The sequence below is a fragment of the Stenella coeruleoalba genome (assembly GCF_951394435.1).
Source record: "Stenella coeruleoalba genome assembly, chromosome: 14".
In the NCBI taxonomy this organism is placed as follows: Eukaryota; Metazoa; Chordata; class Mammalia; order Artiodactyla; family Delphinidae; genus Stenella; species Stenella coeruleoalba.
Window position 1 is genome coordinate 23334356 of NC_137160.1, and position 21465 is coordinate 23355820.

Sequence of the window (21465 nt, forward strand, 5' to 3'; positions counted from 1 at the left end):
GAACTTGCTGTTCCTGGATTTTCACAAATGCCTTGTGCACACGTGGTGGATTTAACAGATAGTTTTCTTCGTACCTATGGATGGTACATAGTCGTAAAAATATCTGACTTTCTCTCAGCAAGTGGACACATGAATGTTACTGTAATAGATAAATTCCTAATTTAGCCACCAACATCTCCTCCCATAATTGTTTGTACATGTCGCCCTGCACACCAAGAAGCGGAGTCTGTTCCTCCTCCCTGTGAGTCTGGGTTGGCCTTGGGAGCTGCTCTGACCAACAGGAAGTGGTAGAAATGATGCTCATTCTGGGACTCTGGAGCCTGGATCTTAAGAGAACTGGCAACTTCTGCTTACTCCCTCAGAAGCCAGCCTCTACATAAGAAGTCTGGCTGCCTTGACACCACCATGCTGTGAGGAAGCCCAAGCCAGATACAGTGATCGCACGGAGGAACACGAGGTGTGAGACATGTGAGGGAGGCCTTCTTGGACCTTCCGGCCCAGCCCAACTCAGTCAGCAGCTGAGAGCAGCCAAACGAGTGACCCCATATGATGGCACACGGAGCAGAAGCAGAAGCCAAGCACTGCCCAAATGACACAATTATGAGAAACAGTAAGTCACTGCTGTGTCAAGACACCAAGTTTTGGGGTGGTTTGTTATACAGCAGTAAATAACAGAAACAGCAGTGCCTCTTCATTCTACCACAGAAAAGAACATTCAGAAATACTGACACAAATGACATCACCACCCATGTAGACAGAGAATTTCAAACCCTTCTGTGCAGCAAATAGCTGAAGTCTTGTATTCAGCAGCAGTCTTGGGAAGTTAAATGTCTTTTATGTGCCCTGCTTCCCACTTCACTTGATAAACACTCTTTGGAAGCATCTACCACCTTCATGTAGGGGTTACAGCTAATGGGATGCCAGGAAAGCTCTGCTGGTGTAGACTTGCAGGCCTAGGTTCCAGCTCTCACTTTTGACTTAGTCCGTACTCTGGGCAAGGCATTCAGTCTCTTCTGCCTGATTCCCATCTGTAACATGGAGATAAATTATAACATCTGTTCTATTTACTTTACAGACTTCTGGTAGTAACCAAATGAGGTAGAGTATGTTAAGTGAGCTTTGAAAGGTATGATGCAAATTTTCTACCAGCGGTCATTTCGTAGCTTTATCTTTTCAAATTGAAATATTTAAAAAGATATATGCGTTATCTCAAGAAAAACCTGCAATTTGAGGGTTTCACCACCAGGTGGCAATGGCATATAAACAGAGCCACCACCACCACCCCGGCCACAATCCCAAAAGTAGATTAAATAAAAAATGAAAAATGAGTTTCCTATTCCCAAGAATATATAGAAGTATACTTGCCTGCAGTGACTGTACTGATATATCTCCTAGTCAATAACTATTATCAGAGTAACTCTAAATTCTACACCTGGGCATCCCAACCATTTTCCACCCTCAACAGCTCATGGAGTTCCCTAGAGCAGGCGCCAAGTCACCCACAGGAAGAAGTGAGTTCTTAGCAGAGGATGGACTCAGCCACCTCTGCTCATCCATTTGGTCAGACCCAGGAGCCATACTTTATGTGATGGATTTAAAACATGTTCAGAAGTTATCTGACACTCCCTTCAAAAGGTAGAGCATAATTCTCCTTCCCCTTGGGTGTAGGCTGGACCTAGTGACCTACTTCTAATGAATAGGAAGAAATGGGAATGACACTATGCAATTTCAGTCTAAGTCATAAAAGGCAATGCAGCTTCCTGGCTGCTCTCTCTTGGATCACTTGCTCTGGGGTAGACAGGTGCGATGTTGTATGGACCTCTCCAGAGAGGAACTGAGGCCGCTAGCCAATAGCCACGAGTGAACTTGGAAGAAGACCCTCCCGCCCAAGGTAAGTCTTCAGACGTCTGTAACCCCAGCCAACATCTTGACTTCAACCTCATGAGAGACCCTAAACTAGAACCACCCAGCCACACCGCTTCCAAATTCCTGACCCATAGCAACTGTAAGATAATAAATGTTTGCTCTTTTAGGCTTTCAAATTGTGGAACCATTTGTTGCACAGCAATAGATAATTAATACATCTTGTTTCATCACTTTTTAAGTAAAAGCACTAGTGTATTTTGGTTCAACAAGAGGATCCAGAATGAATATGCAAACTATGACCCTTATTGGTCACAGAGTGAAGGATAAATAAATGCATCAAGCATTCCTACTGGGCCAGTATAAGGCTAAAGGCCCCACGAGCAGTATAAAGGCAGACATGTTTGGATAATGAATTGACTCAGAGCCAACGGGAATTCAGTCCCCTCGATCAAGCATCCAGTTACACAACAGCTATTGTGTGATGGTAGGCAAAATGGAAAGCAAGAGGGTGGTAGAAAAGAAGTTCGGTAATTGGTTTACTTTCCTGCCTTGAAGGTTTACTTAAACATCTGACTAGCACAATCGATGTCATTAGAGAGTAAAACAATTTGTATTCTAGTTCTGGTCCATTGAGCAGGGCCAGCAGGAAACAACATGAAAGAGAGAGAGAGAGAGAAGGCAGAGCCCCCTCAAATGACCCAAGAACAGACTTCCAAGATGGTACCCACTGCATGGCGAGCTTCATTCAGAGACAAACAGCAGATGGAATCAGGATAAAAGCAGCTCTGCCTTAACTAGCCAAAGGTGGAGGAAAGTTCCCTTGGACATTTGGCAAACCTTTTTAGCAACCCTCTAGCAAGAGAATCCCAGTCAGACATGTCACTAGCAAAATGCCTGGGACAGTCGTCACGGAGGCATTCAGGTTGTGTCTCTGGACAGTGTCCAGAGACGAGGGCAAACACCAACAGAGGGTCATGCCCATTACTTTCTGCTCTTACTCTTGCAATCTGAGTTGGGCTGCCAGCAACTCATTCTGCAATCGATTCTCACACCCACTGTGTTGGTTTGAAGCAGCAAGTCCACCTTGGTGTCTGTGACCTATAAACCTTGATGCCATTACCTCAGAGCACAGACGGCTCACTGACGCTGGCCGTCAGTCTATACAGTGTGACCCCTGCCTCTCCCAGCAGCAGCCCACTCAAGGCTTCTGAGGGAGCCCCTAACTCAGCCGATGGTGAAACCCCACAGCCTGCAGGAGGAAGGGGCACGACAGGAGAGACGGAGCCTCCAGCATGCCCGGGAGGCTCTCTGGACCCTGATGAGACCTGTCGGAACAGATTTCCTCACGAGCCACTTGCTGGAGATGGATCGATTATGCTGTGATGCAGAGCCCTATGAGAGGAAACCACAAATCGAATTTGCATTACCAGATGAAGCGCAAAGGACCACAAGTGGAATCCATCCGTGCTGATTCTTTTTCAGATGGGTCAGGGACAGATGAGAACTTCCTCTCCCCAACCCCTTTTGCACTTGTCTCTACCCAAGGGCTAGCTCACCGCAGCCCTCTCCATGGTTCTCTACACGCACAACTCGTTCACAACCGCGGTGGGCATGGATTGGGGTCTTATCGGTTTTGGAAATCCCTTTCTCTCCATAATGCCCAGCACTCAAGCCACCTTGGGGTACTAGGAATTTAGGAGACTGCTCTGGGTACGCCCTCAAATGGAAGGGCGGGGAGGTGGGGGAAGGTGGCTGCCTGCAGGGGGCTGGACTATGACTCGGATTTGTAATCTGCGCTCAAGGTAAGAGCAGGAGAGGGAAATGTGACTCCCGGTTAGAACCAAAAAGGAAAAACTCAGAGCTCCACAAAAGACACACAGCACGCAGAGAGACCATCCCTCCCCGACCCCACCCAGGCTAAACGGTTTGAAACGCCCAATCCCTTCCACACAGGCCCCTCACGCGGTTGCAGTTTTGAGGCTCACCTGTTCCAAGGTTCACTTTAACTTAATTTTCCTCGAAACACAGCATCTTTACGGGGAGCCACAAGACTCATTGCGTGGTTCCACTCCGAAAGCACCCACAGCAGACGCTCAAGAAGCCAGTTAATGCGCCCATTGGAAACGGCTTTGAAAGGTTTCAAATACTGAGCAGAGGCAGAGGGTGATGCAAGGACAATGTGATGGAAAGGGCACGTCCCCTGTGGCCTCATCACTTCCCAGGGGGACTCCCATGATAGTCTCCCGTGCCTCTTGCAGGTACATGCTCCCTCCAGCCCGTTTTCCAAACAGCAGGCAAATCTGATCGTGTCACTCACCTACTTAAAACCCTTCAATGGGCTTCCCTGGTGGCGCAGTGGTTGAGAGTCCGCCTGCTGATGCAGGGGACACGGGTTCGTGCCCCAGTCCGGGAAGATCCCACATGTCGCGGAGCGGCTGGGCCCGTGAGCCATGGCCACTGAGCCTCCGCGTCCGGAGCCTGTGCTCCGCAACGAGAGAGGCCACAGCAGTGAGAGGCCCGCGTACAATCAATCAATCAATCAATCAACCCTTCAATGACCTCCCTGGGTTTTGGATCAGCCCAGGCTCCTCCACGTGGAGGACAGGCCCCTGGGATCCGGCATCTGCCTGCCTATCCAGACTAAGTGCTCTCTCCCCATCAGTCACCCTAAACCACGTGTGGCTCCCCGTGCCAGGCTCACTCATCTTCACTCGTGCTGCCCCTGGAACGCAGCCTCACCTTCTTCACCTGCTGAACCCCTAGTCATGCCCCGAGATCCCACCCCAGAATCACCTACTCCTGGAAGCCACCTCTGAGCCACACTCCTCCTGCCCATGTATGTCCCATGGAAGCCTGGGCACTCCCTCTACAGAGCACAAAGGGGTCCCTTTAGTGAGGCATCACCTACTCCCCCAGACTAGCTGCTTAGTGCGTAGCCACATCTTCCCCTTCCTTAGAGCAACAAAGCTTGCACGACACCTAGCACGTAGCAGGTGTTTCATAATTTAAACAATCAATCAATCTATCAATCTTATAGTTGGAGGTTGTTTCAATTCTTGATCTTGTGACCATCAGGTAAATTTGCAGCAATCAAGTAATATCCTTTTACTGAACAACACAGGTGCCATCTGTGTCCTTCCTTCTAGAGCAGTGGTGTTCAAGGGACAGTCCCCAGACCAGCCAGGTTAGTACTGCCCAGAAGTTATTAGGCATGCAAAGTTCCTGGGTCCCACCCCAGTCCTACCGAATCAGGAAATCTGGGGTCTGCCCCAGAGGTATGTAGTTTAACATGACTCCAGGGGATTCTGATCCACTCAAGTTTCAGAACCAGTGCCCTAGAGTCTTCAAAGACCAATAGGAGAAGTTCAGATTTTGCCCAGTAAGCAGCTGTGGTGAACTCCCTGCCTGGCAGTATTCCCCTTTCCAGGGCGGTGGAGCCTCTCCAAGGCGGAAAGCAGCTGCATTCACTGGGGCCAGACGCGGAAATACTTCCCCTCCTTGAACCACTTGGACTAATCAAGAATCACCTAGGGAACAAAGGAAACGAGGCAACTCTTTGCTCTGTGTTCCAGGGAGCTCTCCCAAACCCCAGGCACAAGGCGGGCCCTCACAGATGCTTGCTGGACAGGACAGAGTTCACCTCAGGCTAAATGCAGGGCTGGAGCACCGAGATCTCACAGAAGCAAGTTTCTGGTTATTTTTCTTCCAAACACAACGTTAGACACATCAGAAGTATGACAGGCAGATCTGCCACACCCATCACAAGCAGATATAATGGAACAGAGCAGTTAGGAAGATGCTGGCTGTCACTTTCAGCTGAAAGTTTCACTGGTAGCCACAACAAAGGCTATGGTCACGAGCTGAATTAGGTTTTGACAACCCCTCCATCCCCAAATCACACTGCATAACATATTCAAGCCTAGGGAAACGCCCAAAGAAGCAGGAATGTACAATTTTTTAGTATTGAGTTTTCTTACAAGTTCTTCTGTCTAGTTTTCATTTCATGGTTAATCATCTTTCTGGAGAACCTACTATGCACAAGGTAGCCCGGTCTTCCTCACTAACCCAGTGGATCACAACCTTGGCTGCATGTTAGAATCACACGGCGGGCTACGAAAAGATTCTGATGCCTAGATCAGACCCCAGACCAATTAAACCAGAATGTCTGGAGTGGGACTCAGGCACCAGCATTTTTAAAACTCCAATTTGGGGAACCATGGTTTGAAATAGTATTGAAATAGTATTGAGATGGGGACTACCTCACCTCAAACCACGTAAATCAGAGTCTCTAAGGCTGGAGCCTGGGCATGTATGTATATATATATATATGTATATTATGCACGTGAGTATATGCACATGCATTTACATGCATAATACACACGTGCATTTGTATACACATATGTGCTTATGCTTATATACACAAGCATACTTATGTATATATACATATACATGCATATACATATGCACATATATACACATACTTGCACACATATACAGTCTAGGTGATTCTAATAGTCAAGGTTGAGAACCACTCCATAGATCATTGGTTGCCAAATTTGTCTGCACTTTAGAATTATCTTTTAAACTATTCCAAACCTCAGGCCACATACCAAACCAACTGGATCACAAGCTCGCTCAGGGATGGTGGCCTGGACACAGACATCAGTGTTTTGAAGGTCCCTAGATGATTCCAACGTGCAGACAAGTTGGGAAAGCGCAGCACAGACTCCAAGCTCCAGAAGAACTGGGCCGGGCTTCTGCTATTTTTACTGTAACTCTCCTACAGAACCTAACTTAAATATTTGTTGAACTGAATTAAATTTTTTAAAGATGTGTCTTTTACAACTATGCCTACTGGAGCTAGTGCCTTCTAGGATGGTATGAATCCAAAAGGAAGCGGCACAAAAAGAACATATTTCAGAAAAATGGCATTCTGCCTCCTCATTAGTGAATCCGATGCTCGGGGCTCCCCCAGTCCTTACACTTTTGGTACTGTCTCCCTCTTCGGAATTTCTCCTTCTGTTTCTCCTTTGCATAGTGTCAGACAAAAAAAAAGTCTTTCCAGCTCCCTTCTCAGCATGTTTGAAAACTGGGAATGGCTTTTGAGTGCTCCGGTGCCCAGGGGTGAATTTAGGAATTGGAGGGCTCATCGCTCCTTGCTGACAGGTGGCTTATTCACCAGGCCAGACGTGGCTCCAATTTTAAAAAGCCAACAGGTAAGACAGAAAACACAATTAATTCCTCATTTCACAGCTTTGATACTCTGCGCCTAGATGTGCCCAACAAGTGAGGGTGATTTGACTCTATCGAACGCTCATAGTTAGGATACTTGTCATCTAAAAGATTCCTACTGTCAATCATTTTGTGGAAATGCTGACGTTTATATAGCAAATTTGCTTTAAAAGGAGGTAAATCTGCAAAATGGTTCATTAAAACTTGGAAAAATTCAGCTCAATACCTCCTCTTCTTTTTGAAGTTACCTCTTCACAGTTGCTGTTTTAATTGAGTGTGACCTCTCTTTTGCCAGCATTGACCGTTCATCTAAACGCCTGATGACCAAGAGAATGATTGTCTGTAATGATTGTTGCAGCAGGAGGAGGGCTGGGCTGGAAGAGACCCGGGCTCTGAGTATCAAGTCACCTCTCATTCCCCGTGTGATCCTGAGCAAGTGATTTGATCTTCAGGCTCCTCATTTCTAAAACAAGAGAATAAATACACGCAAAGATGGTTTTCTTCCAGCTCAGACATTATGTGGTTTGAATTCTCTTGTGGACGATGATATTAGTCTTGTGGAAATGGCTACGTTTATTACTTTGTTTTCCTAGAAATGATTATTTGGGAGAAAGTACCTTGAATATCCAATTCCATAAAACAAAGATTAAGGAACTAATATAGGCACCATAATGGACTAGACACAGTAAGGCTACAGAAGGAAGAGAGACAGCCTATGGTGATAAAAATTAATGAGGAAAACAGTTATACATCTAACCATATTTAAGACAGAATGATAGATGCTACAGCGTGAAACCAGCGAGGAGGCAGCTTGGAGTATTTTTTTTAATGTCCAACATAAATAGTAAAATTCATTCTATCAGGGTTCAAGGAACACTGAACTTGGCTTCTAGTCCTGAACTTAATTTTGCCCCTTATTTACTTATTAAATAAAAATATGTGCTTATTTTAAAAGTGAAATAGTATGGAAAGGTATAAAATAAAAAATCCTTTCCCTCGCCTCAATAACCAGGTACTTCTTACTTTACCACTACTCACAATGTCTTATGTGTCCTTCCAGAAACAAAGCTTATGGATACCCCATAATCACACTGTATATGTTCCTGTATCTGCTCCCTGTGCCTACAGCTATACGCCTCCTTTTCTAGGTATCCATTACTGGAGAGGAAAGATCTTATTTCAAATCATCTCAGTTTAAGGCAATATAGTTTTAGATTACTGAAATCTGACGTTGCTTCTAGTGGTGATAATGAAATAATAACGTTCTTATTATTTCTTACCAATAGGAAAGGTGGATCAGAAGACAAGAAGTTTATTTAAACATTATGGAAGCCAAACCCTCAATTCAGGAGTGCAAAGCAAAGACACTGTGTTGTTTGTTGGTGAAATAAAAAGTCAGCTGTTAAATATAGATAAATCTTTGGTTGTGGGGTTCTGCTTCTGAATAAATTGAAGAGAGAAGCCAAAGGATTTTTCTTACCTCCTCTTGTTCCATAAATGTATTTCAGGTTCACTTTCAAAGACTGCTCACAAAAAGGGGGTTTACAGGATTAACAAACTCACTGAATAACTCTTGAAGAATGAAAGCATGCACAAAAATTTAGAAATGAGACATCAAGTTTGTAACTAAAATACTTTCATAAACTAAGAGCATTTTCCTATTGGACTCATATTCCCTATCATCCTTCATCTAGAGACCTAACAAAATTAATAAGGACCTAAGCCTTTTACTTGTCTTTAGTCTCCATTCAGCTCAAGAAAATGGTAAAGTATAGGAAAATGACAGTTATTTAGGTCACGACATGCCCAGAACTATTTACCAGATGTATTCTCACTCACAATGTAAAAAAAAAGTCTCTTTCCTTACTCTGTATATCCTAAAGTTCTCCCTGTCATTTTGATGGCCCATATTTCACTGGCTTTATTACATAGCAGATGGGTGGGTTTTTAATAGTAATTGATCAGGACATTTTTCATTTTCTCTCCTCGGACCTGGAAAGCTCAAGGAGTCACTGTGGTTACTCCATTGTTATATAGTTCTCACCTCTTCTGAGTGGTTTACTGCAATCATCTTCCTTATTCTCCTCCTACAAATAAAATGATTTCAGATTTCTGAATTTCTCTCTCCCTTTTATTTCTGTTGAAAGAGCTATCATACTTTACTGTTGCGAGTCTTCTAAAAAGTTCTGTTTGGTAAAAAGTACCACTGCCACCACATCCTGAACGCAATGTCCTGGTCTCTATGACAAGTACAGAAATTGCTCAGCTAACTTTGTCTGAACTCCCTGTGGTTCTCACACATGTTAGTGAAATCACAGCATATGATCTCTTATTAGCAGACAAAATGGTCTCACAATGGCTGGGAAAAACCTCAAATTCAAATCAATGGAAAATTTGATGATAGAAATATAGAAAGCGGCCTTGATGTCAAAATAATTATGCCTCTTTAGAAAAATCAGCTTAAGAGCCTAACTTATGGATAAATTGAGGAATTTGTTTTGTACCTAAAGTGAATCACACTGGAGGAATTAATTTACTTCCTTTCAGGCTGAAGAGTTTTCAGACATCATGGTTCATAAATTCTTATGGCTGGTGGGGCTTTCTAGTAATTCTGCCTCCAAAAACAATCATGGAAAGGTACATTTTCTGGGAGAATAGAAAATTTGCTTCTTCAAAATTAAGTCATTAATCATTTCTTCCAAAGGTATCAGTCACAATCTAGAATCACCTGGGAGTGAAATGACAGATTTGTTCCTTTAAGGACAATTATTAAAACCTAACTGGAGGATTTCCATTTCTAGCAATAGATGGACTAAGTTATATGTAGTCTTCCCTATGTGTGAAATATTGTAAAATTAAATAAAAATAAGATGGATAAATCATCATGGATACATAAAAGGTATGAGGTGGTCTCCAAAAAGTTGGTGGGGATATCCCTCCCAAACAAGCCCTTTCTAGAGAGAGAGATCCCTGCTACCATACCTTCCTTCACTTTACCCAGTGGCTACACTCCTGAAGGGTGACAGTGGATCTGCAGTTCCCTGGGCAGATAGCAATTTTCTGAGAGGACAGCTCTGAGGTTTCCAGGGAGAAAATAAAACTAAGAGCCCCCAGTAAAAATAAGGACCCCCCCCCCGGCCAAAAAAAAATCCAATGGAGGCTCTGGTAAGGTGGGAGGAAGGGCTTCCCGCCATTCTGTGCCCCTTTGCCCAACCTTTTCAAACTCAACACGTACATTTTTCTTATTGTAAATTTCTCTGGCTTTATGAAAGCTGGTGGGAAAACATCTATGAGAGTTGGAACAAGGTAGGAGGAAAATACATTGGGCTGCTGATTTTGAGAACACATAGGTAAGCATATGTCTTTGAAAAGCCAGAAAGGAATCTTCTTTTGAAAAATAAGATTTAAGAAGAGTCCCTTGGAAAGGCCACACAATAGTTTAGTCTCCACAAGGAATAGCCTCGGCCATGGGTGAGAAATTCAGCTCTCCAAATGGAAATGTCAGGGGCCACATGAATGGAAGAAATCTTACCTAGCTAAAACATGGTCTACTTTTTTTTTACTGCTCAACGGTTGCTGGAATAAAGAGCATCTTCCTCCCTCATCAGGTCCCTTGGTCCTAAATCCCCACCTTTCTGCAGGACAGCACAGATGAGAAGGAAGAGACCAGATGGAGACTGACGATTGATGGGGCTTCAGATACCACTCCTGCAACTGCTCTCTCTGCTACGTCACCCGCCTTATTAGGAAAAACCTTTGGAATTAGTCTCTTTTATATAGGGAAATATATCTATATTTAGCTGTGTCCAGTTTATAGAAATGTATTCATCCCAACTGCCACTTTCCAGCTGCAACCCGGATGACATATGAGGAGTGGAGGGAGAAAGTTCTCTAGTCATGAGCTGGCAAAGAGCAGCTGGTATTTCGCGCTCTTCTGTCAGTCTCTAAGAGAGATCAGATTCACTACTGCCTCCTTCCGGCAGTGATAAACCGCATAATTAGAACCAACCTTCCAAGCAAACACAACAAAGAAACCCAGATGAAATATTTTTTAAAATTCTTCTTAAAAGCACCAAAGAGCTTATGAGAGAGGGGGATTCAGGCTTAAGATCTGGGAGAAGATCCCTAGATGTGGCCCTAGGTCTTAGGAGCCACACTTACCCAGTTGGGGGGGAATCTGTCAACCAGGAAGAGAAAGTTGGGAAGTTGAGCAGCACGTTGCACAGCCTGACGGGGTCAGGGACCCAAGGCATCCCTAAGGTTAAAGCCTGGTAAGCCACTTCACACCTGTGGCTGGGACCTCAAAGAGCTAGGCCCTCTTTTTTTTTTTTTTTTTTTTTTTTTTGCAGTACACGGGCCTCTCACCGCCGTGGCCTCTCCCGTTGCGGAGCACAGGTTCCGGACGCTCAGGCTCGGCGGCCATGGCTCACGGGCCCAGCCGCTCCGCGGCACGTGGGATTCTCCCGGAGCAGGGCACGAACCCGTGTCCCCTGCATCGGCAGGCGGACTCCCAACCACTGCGCCACCAGGGAAGCCCATAGGCCCTCTTTTTAGTAAGAGAAAACAAAAAATAAACTAGTCTGGCTTCCTGTCATCTGGATGGCCTAGCAAATCTCAAGTGCTCACATTGATCTGGGATTGCTGGTACCCAAAGAGCCCACAGAGGCTATTTAAAAGGCTCTCTAGAACTCTTGTCATGTTTATCATCATTCAAAGCCTCAAATTATTTCATTTCATCAACCTTCAATATTGCTAATTGTATTATGCACTATTTTTTTTAGGTACGAGCCAATTAAAAGAGAAAAATGCTACCAACTATAAATGTACGTCTCGATCAATTGTAAACCACATCTGAATTTCAGAGATTAAAATGTGAAAACAATGTATTTCTTAATTGATGAGACATGGCATTTATACAATTTTTTTTTCAAAACAATATCTAACACACATTCGAAGACAACAAGGCACACGAGGACATACGATGACATAAATATGAACCAACATGAGAATCTGGACAAACAACAAACAGAAGAAACAGACACATCCCAGATGGAAAAATTATCAGACACAGAATGTAAGACAACTATAGTTGCTATGCTTATGGAGATAGAAGTTGGGCTTAAAAATTTCAGAACAAGGAACCAGGACTATATAAAGTAACATTAAAGATTTGAAAAAGAGCTAAAAATTCTAGAACTGAAATTCAGTAACTGAAATTAAGAAAGAAACAGATGGATTTAACTGCAGATTAGATACAGTTGAAGCGACATGGTGGGACTTAGAAGATAGGTCAGAAAAACGACCAGATGTAACTAGGAGATATAAAAAGGATGGAAAAACAGAAGAGAGGTTAAGAGATATAAAAGTTAGGAATAAGTTTAAGGTAGCAAAATTACCTTATACCACAAAGTTCTCCCAGTAACAGGCAATAGAGTTCAGAGGAAGTTGCTAATTTTCCTAAACCCAGCTCCCTCGAAGACCAACTACACAACTGAGGCAGGTCACTTTAGCAAAGATCCAGAGGTAGTACGACAGTGGTTAAAAGTTGCAATATTGTGATTTATAAGAAATATGTATTTGGCCATTCAGATGAACAAAATATATTTCTCATATATATGGTCTTCATATCACAGCTCCCAAAGCCCTTGGAATTTCCTAAGCGATAAGTGCAATGGCAATATCTTTTGTTATAATATTTGGTCTCTCGTCTTCAGTTCCTGAAATTGCTCTAGAGCCGAAAACGTGAAATGGGTGTCTTGGTATCCAAAACAAGCCCCACTCCACCACACCTGGATTTATATTAATGAAATGACTTTTGGAAAGTACATAGGGATGGGGGTTGGTTGCCAGGGGAACCAACCATGGAAAGAGGGATGGAACTTTCAGTCCCACCCCCTGATTTCCAGGTTGGGGCGAGGAGCTGGAGCTTGAATCAATTGCCAATGGCCAGTGATTTGATCAATCATGCCTTTGTAATGAAGCCTCCATAAAAATCCAAAAGGAGGGGTTCAGAGAGCTTACAGGTTGGAGAAAAAGAACGCTTCCACATGCCACCGTGCCGGGCCCCAAACTCCACGAGTACAGAACCTCCTTTGTTCGGGTCCTCGCCCTGGGTATCTCTTCATCTGGCTATTGATTTGTATCCTTTAATATCCTTTGTAATAAACCAGCAATCTAGTGAGTAAATGGGTTTTCCTGAGTCTGTGACCACTCCAGCAAATTAACTGAACCCAGGGAGGGAGTCATGATTTATAGCCAGTTGGTCAGAAGCACAGGTGACAACCCAGCTTGCAACTGGAACTGGAGGGCAGCCTTGTGGTCCTGAGCCCTTAACCTGTGGGATCTGATGCTATCTCAGGGACATAGTGTCAGAATTGGGTTGAATCGTAGGACACCCAGCTGGTGTCACAGAGAATTGCTCGGATATGTGGGGAAAACCCCACATACACTGGAATCGGTGATCAGAACCCTTTTCAAAGTATATGTGACTATGGTTATTTTACCTTTCTGTGCTTCACTCTCCTCATATAGTAAAACAGTACCCACTTCACAAGGTAAGGATTGAGAATTAATGCCTGGGAAGCACTGAATAAGTACTCACTGTATGCTGCCTGGTACCAAGGCGATGGAGCTCCCCGTCCACCCGAGCTTGCTTCAGGAATGGACCAGGCAGCTCCATTACTGAGACAAAAAGAGCTCAGCCTGAAACACAGCCCTTGAAGTATTGGAATTGTGGAACAGCAGGGTTAGATGGGACTCTTCATAAAATATCCATGCGGGGGAGGGAGGGTAAATAGATAATTAACAAAAAATACAGACAGGGTAACAATCCTACAGAGAAATGTTTAGCCATGTTGGTAACCAAAATGAAAACAACCATGACATATTTTTCATCTTAAATAAATAATTAAAAAAATAAAAGACCCTATGTTGTCAATGATGTGGTGAAATCATTTCCAGTTCTAGAAAGCAATTTATTAACATGGTGCTTTCCACACTTGGTTGAGTAATTTCACTATCTGGGAATGTTTACTGAGAAAACAATCCCAATTGTAGAAAAGTATAGGCACAAAACTACGCATTGCAATGACACAGTAGTCAGAAACTGGGAGCAAATAATGTCCACTAGTAACAAAATATTGTGATAAGTTAACAGGCTTCCAAAGTACTGAATTATGTAGTCATTAAAAATTATGTTTACAAAGAGTTTGTAATAACATGGAAATTGTTTGTTATAATATTAGCTGAAAAAAGCAAGATAAAAAATTAAAATTATATGTACAGTATGATCCGAATTGTGTTTTAAAATGAGCTGAGAAAAGAACACTAAAAATAAACGTAGCACAATATGATCAGATCAATCAATCACAGGTAGAATGATTATTTTCATTCATCTTGCTACTTTCCACAATGAATCTGTATTACTTTCCCAAATAGGGAAATAAATGTTTCATTCTAACTATTTACTGTAAAAACAATATAAAAGAACATTAAAGGAAGTTAAAATAATTTTTTCAAAATTTTTATTGAGCTATAATTGACATATTACATTATATTAGTTTCAGGTGTAAAACAATGATTCTATATTTGTATGTATATCGCAAAATGATCACCACAGTAAGTCACTGCCACACATAGTTACAATTTTCTTCTTGTGATGAGAACTTTTAAGATCTACTCTCTTAGCAGCTTTCAAATATATAATACAGTACTGGTAACTATAGTCACCGTGCTGTACATAGAAAGTTTTATAAAATAATCTCATGCCACTAATCCAACTGTCCCAGTTTTCCCTCAGTGCTGCCTGTATGCACACACACCTTGGGCATAGATGTAATCAGTCTGAATCAATGATTAGTTCTATCTGGATTAGATGACCTGGAAAGGAGATAAGTTATCAAACTCTTTCTCCTCCTGGCTCTTCCTCCACCAATATTCACCTGGAAAGATGGAAAGATACCCCGGTGGCATGAGTATCAAAGGGAACAGGACAAACTCCGGACTCCTAGCCCAGCCTCAGCACTGACCTCTGTGTGACGTTGGCAAACCACCTAACTGCTCTCAGCCTCAGTTCCCCCATTTACACAATGGGGCAAGGAGAGCTGGTCACTGATTCCCAAGATCCCTTGCAGGTCTAAGCTCTGTGATGACGTGTAGATTTGATCCCAAATCTCCAAATTGATCTTGACTCTTGAAAAGTTTTATGAAAATCAAATCACTGTAAAGACAAATAGAAAACTACTAATTTTTTTAAAGAATCCCTCCTACAGCAAATGTTCCAATAGAGAGTCTTTATTTTTGTTAAATCTAGACAATGGCAATATTGGCAGATCAGTTTCACGCACAGCAGGCACATTTAGACACTAATCATAGCACCTTCTCTTCCTCCTTGAAAATAGGTCCGTTTAGACTAAGGAAGAAGATTGTGAATCAATGAAAAGCCTGAAATATAGAGGGCTTTTGTTTGGTTGTTTTATTATTTTAAGTTTTTGAGTATTTGAGTTAGTTGCCCACCCTGCCGCCAAAAGGTATTTCCTATCTGGCCTGTTTCAATGAAAGGAAAAGTCTCACCCCACGCTTGCGTATTCCAAAATAGAAATTTGAATCAATGAAATCTGTAAACTTTCCCAATACCATTACAGTGACTTGAAAAAGAGGTTCACTCGCTTTGGGAAGCAATAACTTGGGCACTAGGCCAACATCACTCTTACAAGGTTCATTAAGTTACTTCCATCCACTAGAAGAACTCAAGGATCCTGCTGCTAAGCTTGAACTAACCATGCCCCTTGTTCCATCCTGCAAAGAAGGTGATGATGCTGACGCTATGAAAGTTCTACTTCTGAAGGCAGATATTAACAGAAGTACCGGCTACCCTGTATTTAACAATTCTATTTCGATCCCTGTGCTCTACTGAAGTCAAGTCTGAGAAGCTTCTCTTAGCTCTTGCCAGTCATGAGTAGAAGAAAGCCTCGGCTTTCCCGGTCCTGCAGCCACAGCTGTGCTGTCAGTCACTCCTCACAACAACTTCCAGAGGCAGCTTCACCTGAAGCAAATGAAACCGAAACCTCAGAACCCCTCCCAACGCTGGGGAGGGGCTCTAGCAGCCACACGTTCACCTGGTTATTTTGTCTTTTTCTTAAAGAGGACTCCTCAGAACTGGATCCTCGCCTGCCACTTCCCTCCCTCACTGCTGCCCAGTGGGCTGGGCATGACCCTGTGAGTAACACTGGTTGCCAGTGGTGGTCCTACTACCTGCATTCCTAGTATATAAATCAAACACATGCTAGGGGATGAATTTGAGAGATTTGGGGGTTTTTTGGGGGGGGCGGGGGAGGGTTGTGGTGGTGATTGTTGTTTTGCCTCCAAAGATTGACTTATTGTGATGACCAGATTAGGATATGTGTCCTGACAAAGGACATTTATTCTGATTTATGAAATTATTCATATGGAAATTCCACAATGTATAGTACACACTTGCCAAGTCACCTGTCTTGCCAACCAAGTTACATTAGAGAAGCCCTTTCCCAGGAAAGTGGGAATGTTTACGCAGCACGATACAGAGCAACCAGTACCCCTCAGAACAGCTGTTCACAATCGGGGTGACTCTGCTCCCCAGGGGACATCTGGCGATAACTGGGGGCACTTTTCATTGTCACAACTTGGGGAGGGGGTGTGGGGTGCTACTGGCATCTAGTGGGTAGAGGCCAGGGCTGCTGCTAAACATTCTGCAATGCACAGGTCAGCTCCCCACGACGAAGAATTATCCAGCCCACAACACCAAGAGTGCCCAGGTTGAGAATCCCAGCCTTAAGATAATGGCACCTGTAGGGAAGGAAGCAAGGATTCTGTCTAGAAAATGATGATCGTCTAAAGAACAGAGTGAGTGAAGGCCAGGTTGACAGGGAGCTCAGGCAGAGCTGCTCTCTGACCTCAACCACCATGCCACGGTAAGAAGCAATGAAGGCTCCAGACTTTTATGGACTGTGGGACTGCAGAGACCCTTGCCGAGAGGGCCTACGTGAGCAGGTGGTAGCATAATTTCAGGAGCACCAGGAAAGGCGCTTCGCCTACCCAGGTACCTCCAATACCCACTTGTCTATGCTTGAAATCTTCTCATGGTGGACAAAGCTTTTCCTTCCATAATGAGGCTTAAAGTGCAAGGACCCCTGGAAGAGAGAACAGTGACCTACATTCATATTCAAGAGAAAGTGACTGACGACAGATTGTTTTTGCCCCTCATTTTCATACAGTGAAAGGCTTTGGGCAGCTGAAAGCGGTGGAGAGGAATAGAGGCCAGGCCCTGACGAGGTAGGGAAAGGGGGAAGGAATGGGCAATCCAGGGTTCTGGAATAAATGTCACCTGCTCTACAGACTATGCCGGATCCTGTAGGCAGGGAAGGATGCAGAGAAAAAAAACAAAGTCACATTCTTGGCCTTGAAGAAGATTACAATACAGTTCAGCTCAGGTGAAAAACTCTAGGAATGTTTCAAAGAATGGTAGGGATGCAGTGCTATCCCTGCCGCTGGAACAGGAGACAAGGGTCCTCACCAGCTGTGGGAATCACAGTGAACCCCAGACAGTGCTGGGTGAAGCCCCTACCTGACACCTAGCAAAGTCGTGGACACAGAGTTAAATGCTCAGGCAGTGCTTCTTTGTTGAATGAATGGAAACTCTTCCAGATGAATAGCTATCAAATTCCTAAAGTGCTCTAAAGATGGTTTGTTTTCCATCACACTTTCGCTTACAACCTTTCCCTCAATTTGGGAGGGAGATCTTTGTTCATCTTCTTTTCCCATCTGAATCCTGTTCCATCTTGCAAGGCCACTTTATGTTTTCTCTGTACATTCCTGATTTTGGCCTTTTTTCCCCTCCCTCTTCTTATAAGTACAGGGCCTCCAAGTCATTCATCTAGTGCTTACCATATTTCCTAGGTATCTTCCAGAAAAGATTTGAGGGGAGCTTTCAGTTTCATAACAAAAAAATAACACAGTGCAGTATTTAAAAGAAAAAAATTTTTTAAGGGAGATCAGAAATAAATTGGGAAGAAAAAGATCATTGTACCAAGAAGCTAGGATAAAGCACTTACTAGGAATTTCTGGACGCCAAGTTAAAAAGATAACCATACTAGACAGAGCAAGTTCTCGCCGTCTGATGAAAGGAAAGGCACAATTCCATGAGGACAGAATTTTGTTTTCAACATCAAATTCTGGGAGGAATTTGCTCCCGGCTTTTCATGTGTGGTGCCCGAGCAGTCAGTTTACGGGTTTATCTCAAGAACTCATACTAGACTACAATCCTACCAACTAGACTACATTTCCTTGATAACAGCCTATATATAACAACTATTTGTCAAGAGGCTGAGGACCCATGGTTTTCTTGCCAATCTGGATATTCCAGCGTGTCTCAGGATCCCAGGAGTATCAGAGTAATGGAGTCATCTAACCTCTTAGTAGGTAGGACCCTCAGACCATTTGATTTTGCCTGTAGGTCCCCAGACACCACAGTGATGGGATTTTAAAGCCACTCTCAACCCAGTCACCAGTTTGGAGCTAGCGGCTGGCAGGTCCATGCTGGCCCTATCTTCATGCTCCCAACCCCCCGCCCTCCTGGTTTAATTGATTGTCTTTTGTCTGTCTTTCTGGCCCTACCACAGACTCTCCAGCCTTTGAGTGTCAAGGCTTTGCCTCATTAACCTTTGATTGCCTGCAGTAACTAGCACGGTGCTTTGCACAAAGAAACTGCTTCCCTTTTCTTTTTTCAATGTGAGGAAACTGAATTAGAAAGAGGTCCCACAGTAGCCTTTTCATTATTCTGCCCTGCTCCCCTGTGAGAAACCCTCAAGCTGTAGTGTAGAAGACCAGCTCTTCCTAAACCACACAGCAAGCTGTCTGGAAAGGTTAAAATGCAGGTTACGAAAGGAACTGAAGGGTTCGAAGACATATTCTGGCTTCCTTGCTCCATATCCCTGCCCTCAAAAGATACACTGGGCAAACCTTCAGAAAAAAAGCGGGGAAAAAAACCCAGCTTGTACTCAGTAGATGCTCAGTAAATACCTATTAAAATAAGGTCAGAGCACAGGTACCTTGAACATTGTAAGTACTCAATAAAAATCCTCTAAACTGAAAAGTTTGTAACACATCTGTTTTGCACATGGTAAGTGCTCCGTAAATATCTTTTAAATGAAGATAATCGTAGGGTTGCTGCCTTGCACATAGTAGGCCCCTATAAATGGCTATTAAATTGAATAGAAGCAGACACTCGCTCCTTAGAGAACCTGGGCAGAGGTGACATTAATCAAGTCCCAGGCACAGATCCATGAATGGAAATGCGCGTCTCGAGGTAGCGTTTTCGAGAGTGCTGGAGAGGCGCGTGACGGCGCGCGGCCGCGGCGGACACCCCGCTCTTTAGCAAGCAGCGGACCCACTGCCAGATCCCGAGCATTGATTAGCGATCGGAATCTCTTCCCCACCCAGGGGGCGGGAAACAGCTGCCGCCTCCAATTGTCACTTTGGGGTTGCACCTGGAGCTTCCGCCAGGGTCCCCTTCCCGGGGTATCCGCCCGCCCCGGCTTCTCCCCGGATTCCGGAGAGTTACGGACAGAACAAAAGCAAAAAAGCCAGCCGGGCTTCCGATTGCTTTTCTGACGGAGAGCAGCCGGGGAAGAGGCTGGGGGAGCCCGCCCGGGACGGCGCTGTGATGTCAAACCCGATTCTCCGCCCGTAGCCTCCCGCTCTCCCCGCAGATTCGGGTTTGAGGTTACCCAACGGGAAAAGCGGCGGAGCTCCCTCCCTCCCCGCTCTCCCGGGCGCCCCGAGCCTCCTCCCTGGGGCCGCGAAGGGGCAGAGTATGAGCCTCGGTGGGGTGGGGCGTAGGGGGCGCTATATTAACCCTTGAAAAAGACGGGAAGGAGGCTGGAGGGGAGGATGCTAGAGGACTGGGGCAGACCCCATCACCGAGATCCGAATCTGAACTGGCAGTACGAACAGCCCCTGGGCGCCCCAAAACGCGCCGAACCGTCCTTGGGGATGGGGTCCCCTCGCGGCGTCCGGTCCCTGTAGCCTCTTCCCCTATACCTCCCGCCCCGGGGAAGCCCAGCGGTAACATTCCCATCCAAATCGCCGATCCAGGGTCTACCCAGGCGCGCGCAGTCGGCGGAGCAAGGGGTCACAGAGGGCGGCCGAGTCGATCCCACGGGAGACCTCCCACCGCTCGGAAACTCGCTAGTGTGAAATTTGCTGGGGGTTTTGTTTCGGTTTTTTTTTTTTTAAGGTGAAATGGGGCTGCAGAGAGAGAGGGGAAGTATCATTTCTTCCTTTCTCTCCGGCTTCTCCGGAGCCCGTGGAACTCCGAGAGGAGCAGGCAGCCGGCAGAAGAAAGCAAGCAAAGGCGGAGCCACTTACCCAAAGCAGAACCCGAGAGCGCGGCGGCCCGGGAGCGAGCGGCGCCTTTGTCTGCGGTCGCGGCGCCGGCGCGCTCGGCTCGGCCGGTCCCAGCCCCGGCGCGCTGCAAGCTCCGGCGGGCGCCCGGAGAGCCCAGCTCGCGGCTCCGGCTCCGGCTCCGGCTGCGGCTCCGGCCCTTACCCCCGCTCGCACCGCCCAGTGCTCGCCGCTGAGGCTCCGCCCCGAGCCGGGCCCCGCCCCCGGCCCGCCGGGCCCCCACCTGCTGCGGCGGCCGGCGCGGGGGAGCCCGGCCTTGGGCGGCAGGGGTGGGGCTACCTCCCCCGCGCGCCCCGCTTCCTTCTCCTGCAGCCCCCGGGCCGCTCGGCCGCGCTGTTCCGGAGCCGAGCGCGTGCAGTGTAGACGGGCCTTCTCCGACCCAGCCCCCTCGGAGGCAACCTCACCTGGGGTGCCGGGCGCCCGCGTTTTCTGAGTCGAGCCCAGGTCCCGGGGTAGCCTGGCCTTCCAGCCTGGGCGCAGGCTCCCCAGAGTCCTCCCTCACCTTTGAAGCTCGTCCTCACTCCTGCCCAGGGGAGGGACCCCTCGGGCTATGCCCGGGAGGGATGGGGCGGCGGGAAGCGGAGTGCCCCTGCGCCCCGGCCGAAATCCCGGCCTCTCTGCCGGGTCCGCCCCGGTCTGCTGCAGCGGCCGGAGGCGGGGGCGCCAGGGAGAAGTGGCCGGCGGGGACCGGGTGGCGCGGGAGGGGGGACCTGCCGAAGGTTGAGGGGGCGCAGAGCGCACGTGCACGGGTGCAGAGCCTGGCGCCCGGGGTGTGAGTCTGTGCTCATTTGCACGGCCGAGATAAAACTAACAGAAGGAAAGCAACACTTAGGAAGCCAGAGAAAAGGAAAGCAGAAGCCACTAGACCCATAACACTCACTGGTAATAATTAGTGTTTAGGTGGTGCCTTCTGGCAAATCCAAAGTCGTC

General features: G+C 45.9%; 1 protein-coding gene across 1 annotated transcript in view; it reads right to left on the reverse strand.

Moving 5' to 3' along the window:
- Positions 1–20922, reverse strand: part of MAPK4 (mitogen-activated protein kinase 4) — a 177495-nt gene extending 156573 nt beyond the window's left edge. The window contains exon 1 of the mRNA XM_079942913.1: positions 20500–20922. The gene's annotated coding sequence lies outside the window, so the exon portion shown is untranslated. The remainder of the gene's footprint in view (positions 1–20499) is intronic.
- Between the last annotated feature and the right edge of the window lie 543 nt (positions 20923–21465).